This window comes from Anopheles stephensi, chromosome X, assembly GCF_013141755.1.
Source record: "Anopheles stephensi strain Indian chromosome X, UCI_ANSTEP_V1.0, whole genome shotgun sequence".
NCBI classification, from domain to species: domain Eukaryota; kingdom Metazoa; phylum Arthropoda; class Insecta; order Diptera; family Culicidae; genus Anopheles; species Anopheles stephensi.
In genome coordinates, this window is record NC_050201.1 from 12,363,155 (window position 1) to 12,375,105 (window position 11,951).

The following is an 11,951-nucleotide window of genomic DNA, read 5'->3' on the forward strand; positions in this document are numbered from 1 at the left end:
GTCCTGTCAAATGAAGACCTGTTGCCTCGGCCACCGAACTACTTCTAAAAAACTATTTGAGGACCGGCGACATGTCCTACCTGACACAGTCATCGAGATTGGCGAACTCTTCTATGCCCCATGCTCAAGGAACCATCTTTGACGAGCCTTCAGAATTCTTTTTCCATCTCTACTGAACCTGCTTGTCCACAAAACACCAAAGATAAGCTAAGGCCTGTGCCCTCAGAAGACCACCGGGGGTTGTTGCTGGAATCTTCTGGAACGAATTCGTTTATCAGCTGCCGAATTCAGTTGCTTAAGCTGTTAAACGAGCCTACAAGGGGTGAAAGAAGTCAAATGAGTCAAAGTTTCTATAAACAAAGAAATCTACCAAAACATCCGAGACTACGTATCTGCTCCACCATCTCGTTATCGTCACCGTCAACTGATAGAGCTTCTTATCATTGATCCTCAACCCAATCCAATGAGCCTCGTACATCTCTTCAGGTATCGGTTCGGTAATGTCATCATCGAAGCCAAGGAACTTGACGCTATGGTCCCCGGAACTTTGCCTTCCGAAGCAATATTAAAATGCAAACAGGTGGCTCTGTAGTTTTAAATTCCTGAAACTAGCGGTTAGGACGGAGACTGACTATCTGGTAAAAGATAAAATAATGTCACAGAAACCAGAAACGTCATACCGAGACCTCTTGACATTGTAGAGCCATAGTAGAGGAAGAAAGAGCAGAAGAAGAAGAATATCTGGCATCACTCTTCTTTGCCGTGAAGGTATTTTTTCATATAGAACTGCCTAACCATCTTCCGGGTTAAAAAATTCTCCTTCATTCAAAGTCTGAGCTATAAACGACATATGAAAATATTGAATCCGGTAAGCCCTCAGAATTCGAATAGTGTCCTCTTGGAGCGAGATGTCTAACTGCATCGCATGACGCTGACATTTACACTCTCGCTCCGATAGAGTTTCGTTGTCAGTTACCTTAACAGTCAGACCTAGGTTCCTATAATGGTCAATATCTCTACAGCTGCACGATCTTAAATGTTTCCATCCATTTTTTAGATGACTGAAGTTCCTATATTGTCAATTAAACCTCACAGGATGCGTTGCCTGTTGTTAACCCTTTCATCTGTGCAAACCAGTAGAAAAAAAGCCCCATCAGTGCTTAAGGACGCTCCATACTTTTTGTCCTCTTGCAGTGTATATAATTCTCGCAAAGCTAACCGGTAGGAAATCAAGAAACTACCAAACGTCCGATAAGATTACCAAACTATTGCTCCCGTTCTTCGATTACGCAATATGTCCGATTCGTGTTTCAGCCCTTTTAACTCCTTCTCAATTAAACCCAACCTAAAGTGAGCCAGATAAAGATAAGACAGGCGAGTGGTTAATAGTACGCCACTTCACCGCCCGGCTCACCGTCACATTTCACCAATATAAACTCGCTAAGAGCTATTGGGCAACAGATCCTCCCATTACATCGGTTCGGTGTGCTTGCCGTCCAGCTCCAGTCCAGGCTGCCCATCACTTATCACCCTTGCTCAATCTCACATTCGACAAGCCAGGCAGAAGCATTCCCGTGCCCTGTAATTAACAATTATCATGTTTCCAATTCGTGTCCATTACACGGACCAGCACTGTACAACCCCCGGGAATGCTCGGGAAAGTGAAAAAGGGGTTGCAACCCCTTTTTTCCGATAGTGACCTCAGAGCATTGGACGAGCAGGAAACAGATATCGCTCTTAACCCCTGTTAATCCGAATGGCACCTGTATCGATGAGGGAGAGAGAAAGAGAGAGGACAAAAAAACACCCACACAAGGTGGAAGTACTCTGGACGCAATTGGAACGGACAGGAGGGCCATGGCTTCTTGCTCCAACCGTTTTCCTGCCGATGGAAGGAGGGATAAATTGGACTTGCTCACTCCTCCCAGGCCGGAAATTCTACACGACCCAACAGCATGGGTAATCGTTTAATAATAGCTATCGAAATCCGGGCTATCGAAATTGGAGAGGTGTCAATTTTTATATGCTGAAGCTCGGAAGCACAAGTGGTTCCAAAGGTCAGGTTACTTGCTCCATTATGAAGTATTAGGGGCCGTGATTTTTACTTCCATCAAGAATTTGTATCATTTAAGGTGTTTTCTGTAGCTGGTAGGATAGGGCTTGAAATCTGGTAGCAACTATTGAGACATTAAACAAATTGAAGCAAAATTTATGAAAATCTGTGCTCCAACTCAATCACGCAGCTGTCACTGGTTGTGTCGCTTTTAACGACCCTACCATATGGGGAGCTCACATTGCACCGTTAATTTACTACCTCAAAAATATTTTTTTCCCGTGTAGACAGCATTCTTCAGATTTTTGTTGTTGTTGTTTCGTGTGCCCTGAGTTCCTCGTTTTATTCGCGTTTTCCCGTAAATATTGGAAACCCGTAGGTGCTAAACAGCTTCGTGGCCCACTTCTGCACGACCTAGCTGGAAGTCCTCCCGCAGTCCTCATCCACAGCAACAGTACCAGGAAGTCGTAAAGTAGGCTGTGTCTTACCTGTTTCTCGCTAATGCTATTAACTAGAACAGATTTTCCTACTCGCCGAGGAGTCTTTTTTTTGTTTCTTGAAGGGAGTTTGGTTCATTCTTTTCCCTTCGAGCGAGCGCTCCAAATCATCAGCAAGTCCCTTCACGCCACGCCATTCGCTGCCTACACAACAGCAGCATGCAGGGCAATTAATATTGTAAAGTCGTAAAAACACGTTATTGAATCATGCCTCTTACGGGCGCGTGTGTTTTTCCCATTACGGACGACAAGCAGAGGCCCCGGCTCGCCCGCAATGGTGACCTGCTGGGCAGAATTGGTAAGGGGTTTGCCGGTAGTGGTAAAACATTCTGCCACAGGAAAAACTTTTTTCTCTGCTGGCTTGTTGAAACCTCGGCTACAAGACGTAATGTCAGTCATTAAAAGTACGCACCAACAAAAAAAATTTTGTCTATATGTATTCCGAGGCTCAGAAAATAACTTCCGAAATATCTTTTGACGACTTTGGTGAGTTTGGTTGACGAGTCTGCAGGATGTAATGTGATATGGAAGTGTTTTGCAAAAGGGATGTACGAAGCGGTGCAAGGGGATATTTAAAAACAATATGCAAATTTTCACAACATTAGCCAACGCTACATGCAGAGACATCTGGCGAAGCGATGCTCACCCACTGGATGGGTGATTCCTTGTCAATATCGGTGGGAGGAATCGGGCAGATGTACATGGGTTTTGAGAGTTGACGTCAAGAAATCGCACTCCTCACACGTCCGCATTCAATTAAGAATAATTTTCAATGAATACTATCCGTTTGGAATTATTTGACGTCTATTGCTCACTCGAACCTTGACTTTTCTTTTGCCTATATCTGAGCTCGTATGCTATGTTTTTGAACGCTTTCTTCATCAGTTTGAAGAAGAAAGGAATAAAAATCAATACACTTATTGACCTGACCGCAGCATCCGTACCGTGCGAAGATCTCTATATGTCCACAATATTTCCAAAGCCGTTACACCCTACCACCAGTTGAGAGAAATGCGCCAATGATGTTTTATGAATATTGAATCTGGATAATTTCAACACTCGGTTTGTCGGGTGCTTCTCATCCATCACCACATCCATTTATTCTTCTCTCCCTGTCTCTGTCCCACAGCACCCCAGCCAACACCATACTACCACCTAAATCCAAACTAAACTGGACAGGAACGATTCAAAAGAAACTCTCCAGAGCACTCTTAGTAACACGCCTCAACCTTCTCGCCGTCCTGCCGGAGATCGTACGATAGTCCTTAAACGCTAGTCCCAAACTTTTCAAGACGGTCCAGGTCGTCTTTACTGGAAGATGTTCATCATCCTTTCATCATCCGTACTTTTTGCTTGACACCTTCTTTCCTTCTCCAAGTCAAACTCGGGTTGGGTTTTCGGTAAGATGGTCTTAGGAAAAAGGCAACACACCCGTATTTGCATCCCGGTCGTTCCCTGTTGCCTAAACGTAACGGCAAATCTTTACCAACGCGAGTCACGTCCCGAATGAGCGGATGAGCGCGAGTCCCCCAAGTCTTGCCGTAACACTGGCGTAAGGACGAGTGGACGCAGACTCTCGACCACCAAAAAGCCACCAACTTTCGGCATGTTTTTGCCTTCTAATATCGAAATCTACCACCACACGCTTCGTACCAGCAAAAACCCCTTTTTTGATCCTGTTGCGTGTTGTATCCCCTGGTATTTCTTCAGGTCGGGCTTCTCCTTCGCTCTCGGTGGAATCTATCAAACACCGTGTTTCTGAAACCTGCATTCAAATTCTTGCCCACCTTATCCCTGAGCTAGGCCGAGAGTCCATGGGAAAAAGGATGTGTCCAAGGCAGCCGAAGTGTGCGGAGCGGTGCGAGGCGTCAAGCTCTTGCTCCACCGGCCAATTCTCTCCAGGAGCTCGGACTCCTAACCGCACCGACCGAGAGGCTGGGCAGAGTGTTTGTGTCTTTCTTTCACCTTTAAAAAGTTCGCTCGCCGGGATCAATTTATCATCTTATATTTATGCACCGGAGCGCACAGAAACAAACTCAAACCACACACACACACACACTCACCCGGACCTACCTTCCTTCGACAAGTGTCCGCTACATGAACTTTGCATCACCAACTACCTATGCTAGCTTGCCGACTCTCGCACTACCTTGCTCGCCAAAGCAGCTTCAAACCACGAACCCAGGATCGATCGGTGAAAATCGGAAAAGTTTAACCGCATGAAATTGGATGGCGAACCAGCAGTAGCAGCCCGGTAGGTTGCGCTGAGGTACCGTCCCGGACCAGTCCCAGAAGGCGAGCTATTTCGGGAAGTCCTGGTTTCGCCCGGGAATCAGGCAGGCAAACCGGGCCACTGTTCAATGCAACGGCCTGCACCGCTACAACCCAACTGCTTGTTATTATGTATGTAATTGGTCAGCAACATATTATGGTTGGGCGTAAAACTAGCTCTCCGGTTGGTAGTGGCCCGAAACCGATCAAGACCGATGACCGAATGCGTCCGGGGTTAAGTTCGGAGGGATCAGACCGGTAACACACACACACACACTCGAACGGGCCTTGCCGACAAGTCGAATGTCCTCAATGTTCGCGTCCAGCATTCAAGACGATGCGAGGTGAGTGATTAGTGGATGGTCGGACATCAGCAGGCAAGCAACACCGACGCTGATGGATGGGTTTTTGGGGAGCTCAAGGTGTGAGTGTGGGATGTAAATTTATCTAGAAAGGTTTTGTGGATCCGTCCATTTTCCATTTTTAAGTAGCAGCAGCAGCAGCAGCACCGTCGAGACCGGTCTTCATGTCGTTAGTCGGAAACAACAGTAGGCTGCCTGTTAGTTTGCTGATGAAGGTGATGATGGGATGCAAAATCGGAACTATTTTGTGACTGAGTGGGTGTGTGCGAGTGTGAGTGTAAGGTATGTAAATTGTACTGGAATGTGAGAATATTTTTGATTGGAATATTTTTACTTTGAAGCGCCTGAAGATATTCAATTGCATGTAGTTTTTTTCTTTGTTATTCTAACTTATTCCAGCCAAAACATCAGCTTAAAACGCTATTAAATGAAATAAGATACTAGTACACTTTATTATCAGTCAAACTGTATAAGATTAAAATTTAAAAAGCTAACCCATTGGCAGACACTTTCATTGGTAACAAATTTGCCTACATTTAGGCGCAAATATATTTTTTTCGTTTTCGTTGGTAAAATTTAACATATTTAAAATATGCACCGATTATAGGAGCTGTACAGTGGCAGAGGAAATAACGGCACCGACCTTCACACGACGGGTCCGCGGTTCAAACCCCATCCAGACCGCCTAACCGCACTAACTATCCAGGTACGGGTAAAATCAAGTCACAGAAAGCCAGTAATGGCAGGCCGAGACCTCTCGAGGTTGTAGTGCCAGGGAAGAAGAAGAAGAACAAAATTCAACTGAGTGATGCATGCTTTCCTATCAGACAAGCTGTTTTTTCCGATAATTATAAAAGCTATCTCTCCCTTGCTATTTTTATCATTAAAAGTGCCTAAATTTAGGCGTCGAAAAAAATGTATGCTTTTGTTTAAATGCCACAGTATTTAAAAACGATAGATTATATCATATATGCATGGATTTTGGGATATAACTGCAACATCATGAAAAATAAATCTCATAGTTGGTTGTTGCTTTATAAATGGATTTCAAAAAACATCGTAAAATGATAAGACTTCTACTTCCTATAATGCTGTTTGAAGAAAACAATCTACTCTGTTCTTTTTACCATAATATCTTTCAATTTAAGAAAACTTTAAAATTGTTGTTTGTGGCCTCATACTGCACAAAACAATAATTTGCCTACATTCTGGCGCAATTTGTTTCTTAAAATGACGTATTATTTTGACGGTTTTTGTTTTTCCTTTTTTTCCTTTAGCACTCACAACCGTTGTTCTTACAACTACAACCACCATCCGATCAACGTCGAACACATCCTCTCGACCGCCCACCCGAAAACGCACAACCGAAATGAGGTGAGCCGGAATTGCTTTTAGCTGTTTGTGTTGTTGAACAAAATACTGCTTTCAGAACGGATTTTGCTTCCCCTTTTCTTTTTTTCTTCACCCATCCCCAACGTTCGCTTGTGTCTTGTGTGTAAGTAGCATAAATGTGCGTAACACATGTTACGTATCCCGCACACAGCTTCATCCATTTGCAGCCAGCGCCACCCTGTTCCTTCCAGGGCCGGCTGGAGCGTCAAGAAACCGATGTTCGGTGGGATAAAGGATTAACGTCGTTCCTTCCGGGCGTGGAGATGGTTCTTCGGCTCTTTTCATTCTCCAACTCAAACCCCGCTCTGGCTCGAACTAGCAGCCGAGACCGTGCGTGCGAAGACAATATAGAAATTGTAATAAAATTGTAATTTTAAAAGTGTTTTGCTCCGTCCCCATCGGCATACATCGCTACATTTGTTTTTTCGAGCAGTGTATGCGCCCCGTTATTCTTTTATTTACCGGAAGATGAGGTTCATTTTCTTCTTCTTCTTCCCGCCTCTCAAGGAGTTTTGCGAAATCGAAAATCCATTGCACAGCATCCTTGGAAATCCGTGATGGAATTTTGCTGCTGCTGCTGCCGAAGTAGAAGTGTCATCAGCAACTTTGGTTCATCTAACTACGCTGAGCGAGTGTTTATTTTTTGTCTCACTCTCTAAATGCTGCATGCTGCCTTCATTGAAGGTTTTTTTTATTCAGATTTTTTTAAACCATCGTTTCCCAACTGTTCGCTCGTGAAAATCGGTTGCATTCACACGCTTGCAGTTCGCGTACGAGCAAATCATTCCACGCTCGGGAGCTTCTAGAATGGGAGGTTGCGCTTAAGCGATTTTCTCGACCCTGCGTTTTGCATACAGTTGAAAAGCGGTCCAGAAAGAAGGAAAAAAATTCTCCATTTTGAAGCAAGCTTAAGCTGAAAAAAAACCCAGCCCACACACACACAGAGCTACCATCTTCAACTAGCAAAACGAGCGACAAGTTCAGTTGGTAACATCATTAAAAGTCACTTTTAGCACAAACATTATCCTTTCTGCTATTTTTATTTGCACTTCACCAACAAAAAAAAAACCCATCTCAGATTTTACATTTCATCAAAACGCGTTTTTCGTGTGGGGTGAAAAAAAGAGCCTTGGAAACGGAAAATCCCATCAGCTTTGGGGCAACAGTAAACCGGGAATGCTTTCACGCTTCGCGTACCGAATGTGTGTGCGTGTGTGTGTTTCAAAAATGAGTCTTGGAGTTGCGGTGTTGAAAGAAGCAACGGTGGCAAAAGTTGCACTCAGCAATGCGAGGCTGTGTCCTTTTCCGGTGAAATGTTCCCTGAAGCTCAAACGCAGCGTCGGTATGTAATTTTTTGGTTTATTTTTGCCACACACATTCCAAAATTACGAGCTACAATGCTAACTGAGTATTTCTTTGATTGGAACCTACAATTATAACGCAATATCTTTAAAAAGCCTTATTGCATAACTTCAGGCGAAAAAAACTTTCTTAAATAAAGAAAAAATCTATTTAGAGCACAAAATCACCTAAAACTATGCAATTAGAAGCACACAAATGTAACGCAATGGGATAATTTTTAATACGAAACAAACAAACATTCATTCCACCACTCTCTCAGCAGATTGTCGCGATGACAGAAGAAAAAAAAATCCTCTCACCCACGACACACTTTCGAGGACAATGGACTGTTGACTGTTCGCACCCTATTATCGTTGGAAAGCGCCCTCCCGCTGCTGTTGAGCAAAATCGTCAAAATCGAGTGGTATCATCATCATCATCTGCTTGATGATCTTTCGTAAGCCGGCAAACCATCGCATTAGATTATCTGGGTCGGGCCGATTACGACTCGGCACTGCTTTGCGCGAGGGCAGAAAATCCGCTTACGACCGAAAGGACGTGCGTGGTCAAAGTGCACCATGGGCACTGATTAGGATAAAATTTCAAAACATAATTACATAGCTGTCGTGAAATGTTTTTTCTCCGCTGAACTAAGGAATCAAATTCTATTTTTTGTGTTTTATAAAACAAAAGAAGCTTTTATACTGAGATAAAAGCAGATGCATTTTAATTTATTTTGATAAATTCAGTTCTGTTAATTTTATTACATAGACATTGTCATGCTTTCTTTAAACATTATTTCATTAACAAAAAACTGAATTATACATTTTGCTGAATAAAAATATACTCGAAATCACTTCGTTGTATTCTTATAATATGAATATCGGACAAATCTTGACAAATAATGAATTTTGAATCATACATTAATTAGCATAGATTAGACGCAGTTACAAAAAACATTCAAATGCTGATACATCCACTTTTAGAGCACCAGAAATGCTAGGCGTCTCCATGGCAACGATCTTTTACTACAAGTATCCACAGACACTAATGAGCTTGAATAACAAAGTGAGAAAAGAAATTTTATATTTATGTTTTAACAATTGCTTATCTTTATCCATTTGACTCTAATTTATCATCAATCATTTCTTGTTCTTCCTTGGTACTACATTCTTGAAAGGTCTCGGCTTGTCATTTCTGGCTTTCTTTTACTTGATTTTACCACTAGTAAAGTAGTCAGCCCTACGTACGGGAAGGTGGTCTGGATGGGATTTGAACTCCGGTCCTGTCATGTGAAGACCGGCGCCGTTATTGCCTTGGCCCATATTCAAACCGTCCCATTATTTATCATCAATATCTCTTGCAAAGCTGCATGCAACCACCGAGTCTTTTTTACTTTCAAACTTGTCTATGCATGTACGAAAAAGTAGATCGAAAAAAGAATTTTCATAAAAGTTAAAAACTCTTTCCTAAATAACTGTGAGCAAATCATCAGCGCAGAGTTGAAATAGCGGGTACAGTGTCCTATCTCACTGCTTTCCTGACTGACTTTCCATACGAAAAAATTAACCTGTACTGGCCAAGTCTTAAAAAGGATAAAAATTCAAAGAATAATAACAAAAGCAATTTCGAACACAAGCACTTCATATAAATATTAGCATATTGTTAGCATACCTTTAAAAAAAGTGGTTATTTAAATGATTTTACTAACAAAATTTTGCCCACGTTTGTTTAAAGTACCCATAGTGCAATGAAAGGAAGATTGGATGACTGGGGAGATTGAAGGTGATGGCGTGGAAGTTTATCCAAATAATAATAAACATATGCAATGAAATTCTGCTATGACGCAAAAAACACAACATTTTGTCTATATTATGCATACATTTAGGCGTCAGCAAGTTTTTTAACTCATTTTAAATATCTTGTTTAAACTGAGCTGATTTTTTTTTGCGTGTGTAAATGATCGAATATTTTTTAAAGCACTCTTGCTTTTTGTTTTTAAATTCATTCGACTCCTCTCCTCCCTTTCCCTCCAGCAGGACGCGTCGTTGATAATTGAGAAGGCGAATCACCGCAACGAAACTGTATGGGTGTAAAGTGCGTGAACATAAAAATGACATTAAGGACACGCTTTACAGCCTATCCTCGGCTCAGCTGTTTGTTCTCTCGCTAGCTGTTGGAAGGCAAAAATCAAGACCATAAAAAATACGAAACATACACACACACACACATTGTGAGGTGGAAAAAGCAAAAACAAAAGCCCCGAAATTCTACACCGGCCCAATTTCTCGCTAAAGCAAGATAATGTAATTAATTCTGCCGCAAAAACAGCCCCTAACGCCAGCACAGCCTAACCAACCAGCCTAACCGTCGGATTGGGCCTCCGGATTCTGCCTGGCTTTTATGTAAAGTTTTACGCCCAGCGGATTGCAGCATTTTCAGGGGCTGGTGTAGCGGTGACGTCTAGCGAAATGTTGACGGGTTTTCCTCTGTGTGTGTGTGTTGTGTCTTTTTTTGCGTTACGGTTTTAGGAAGGATAATCACCACGTCACCACGTCGCAACTGATGACGTTTGCGCGTGAATTTGGGGTCTGCCAATTGTCCTGACGTCACCGATCGGAACGGATCGGCAGGGTGACAACAACGCTTCTCCCTGTAGCCCAATAATATCCAGCGCTCACCACGTCACGTGTTTGTCCGTTTTTCTTTCTCTCTCTCTCTCTCTCTCTCTTTTTATCTCTCTCTCTCTCTCTCTCTCACTTGACCGTGTATGTGTGTGTGTGGTAGATGATTTTCCATTTTCGGGCGAGTGGAGTGAAACTTTAATTAGCATGAAATTAAAAACTTTTCACCGTTTTCTTCCCGGTCCCTCCTGTTTTCCGGGTCCCGGTGAGTGAACTTTTTCGCCTGCCCCCTTCCTTTTCCTCCCACCCTGCTGTCCTCGTTTCGGGTGCGTTTTGCAGTGCCTTTCTCAACGTAGTTACGCCGGGACGCTACGCGACGCATCATAACACGTCCCATCGGCGTCGTCCACGTCGTCGTCGCGTCGCAAACCAACAAAACTAACTTATTCGTTCGAGATGGCAGGAGGGAGAAGAGGAAGGTTGTTTTTCCCAGCCGAGGAGGGCTTAGCTTCGAAAATCGATGGATCTTGTCCAACTAGCGAGCGAGCAGGCGAAGAAAGGGAAAGAAAGCTAAAAGAAAGAAAAAAATGCGCGGCCGTGGAAAAAGGGAACTGTAAGTAGGAGGGTAACTTTCCCGTGCTGACCTTGAAACCGTGTGACGTTGCGTTTGGCTTTGTTTTTCACCGAGCCGCTACCGCAACTTTCACCCAAACTTTAAAATCGGCCGCAGGATGAACTTCGAGGTGTTGAACGAGGGGTTGGGATGGGTACGGACGTTTGGTTCGCGGGAAGGCTTTAAGGGGATTTTGGGAACCAGTTTTAAGTTATTATTTAATGCTGTTCGGATGTATGTGTTTGAACCAGAATATTGAGGAGTTGAGCAGATATGATCGGGAATAAGGGGACTGAAAATATACAAAACACCAAACATATATTTCAAAGTCAAAAAGTAGGCCAAATACAATAATTTTATACATTTTAAAGCAGAACTAATATAAACGCCTAAATTGTTGCGAACGCGGCAACGCTAGAAAAAAGGAAGGTTACTTTGGGCATAATCAAACCAAAATCTCGATTAAAAATATTGCATGAAAGAAACAATTCTTTCGGTAGAATGTTCCCACACACCGAGAAGCTTTCAGCTTAGGCAGCAAATCAGCGCGGATAAGGCATAAGCAGCGCGCGACCAATGTTTGCGATACAGTGCGGCGTACGCAACACCTTTAGCGCGGTGCTAGAGCATCGAGAATGTTTACAGAACAATGCGCGCCTCAGCATACGCGTTCTGCGCGATTAATGTTTATATTACAGCATGTGACAAACGGCAAGCGCGTCCAGCGCGATGAATGTTTACATTCAATGATCAATGAACAAACATTACAGCATGGGTTTGAACTGAGGTGCGCGATCA

General features: G+C 43.1%; 1 long non-coding RNA gene across 2 annotated transcripts; it reads left to right on the top strand.

Moving 5' to 3' along the window:
• Window positions 1-4,499: 4,499 nt before the first annotated feature.
• LOC118508209 lies at window positions 4,500-7,763 on the top strand. Of its 2 annotated transcripts, XR_004905761.1 has the most exons (4): window positions 4,500-5,465; window positions 5,791-5,889; window positions 6,461-6,557; window positions 6,687-7,763. It is a non-coding gene; the product is annotated as an uncharacterized LOC118508209 (long non-coding RNA). The 2 variants fall into 2 exon arrangements; XR_004905760.1 differs by having other exon boundaries at window positions 6,461-7,763.
• The last annotated feature ends 4,188 nt before the right edge of the window (window positions 7,764-11,951 follow it).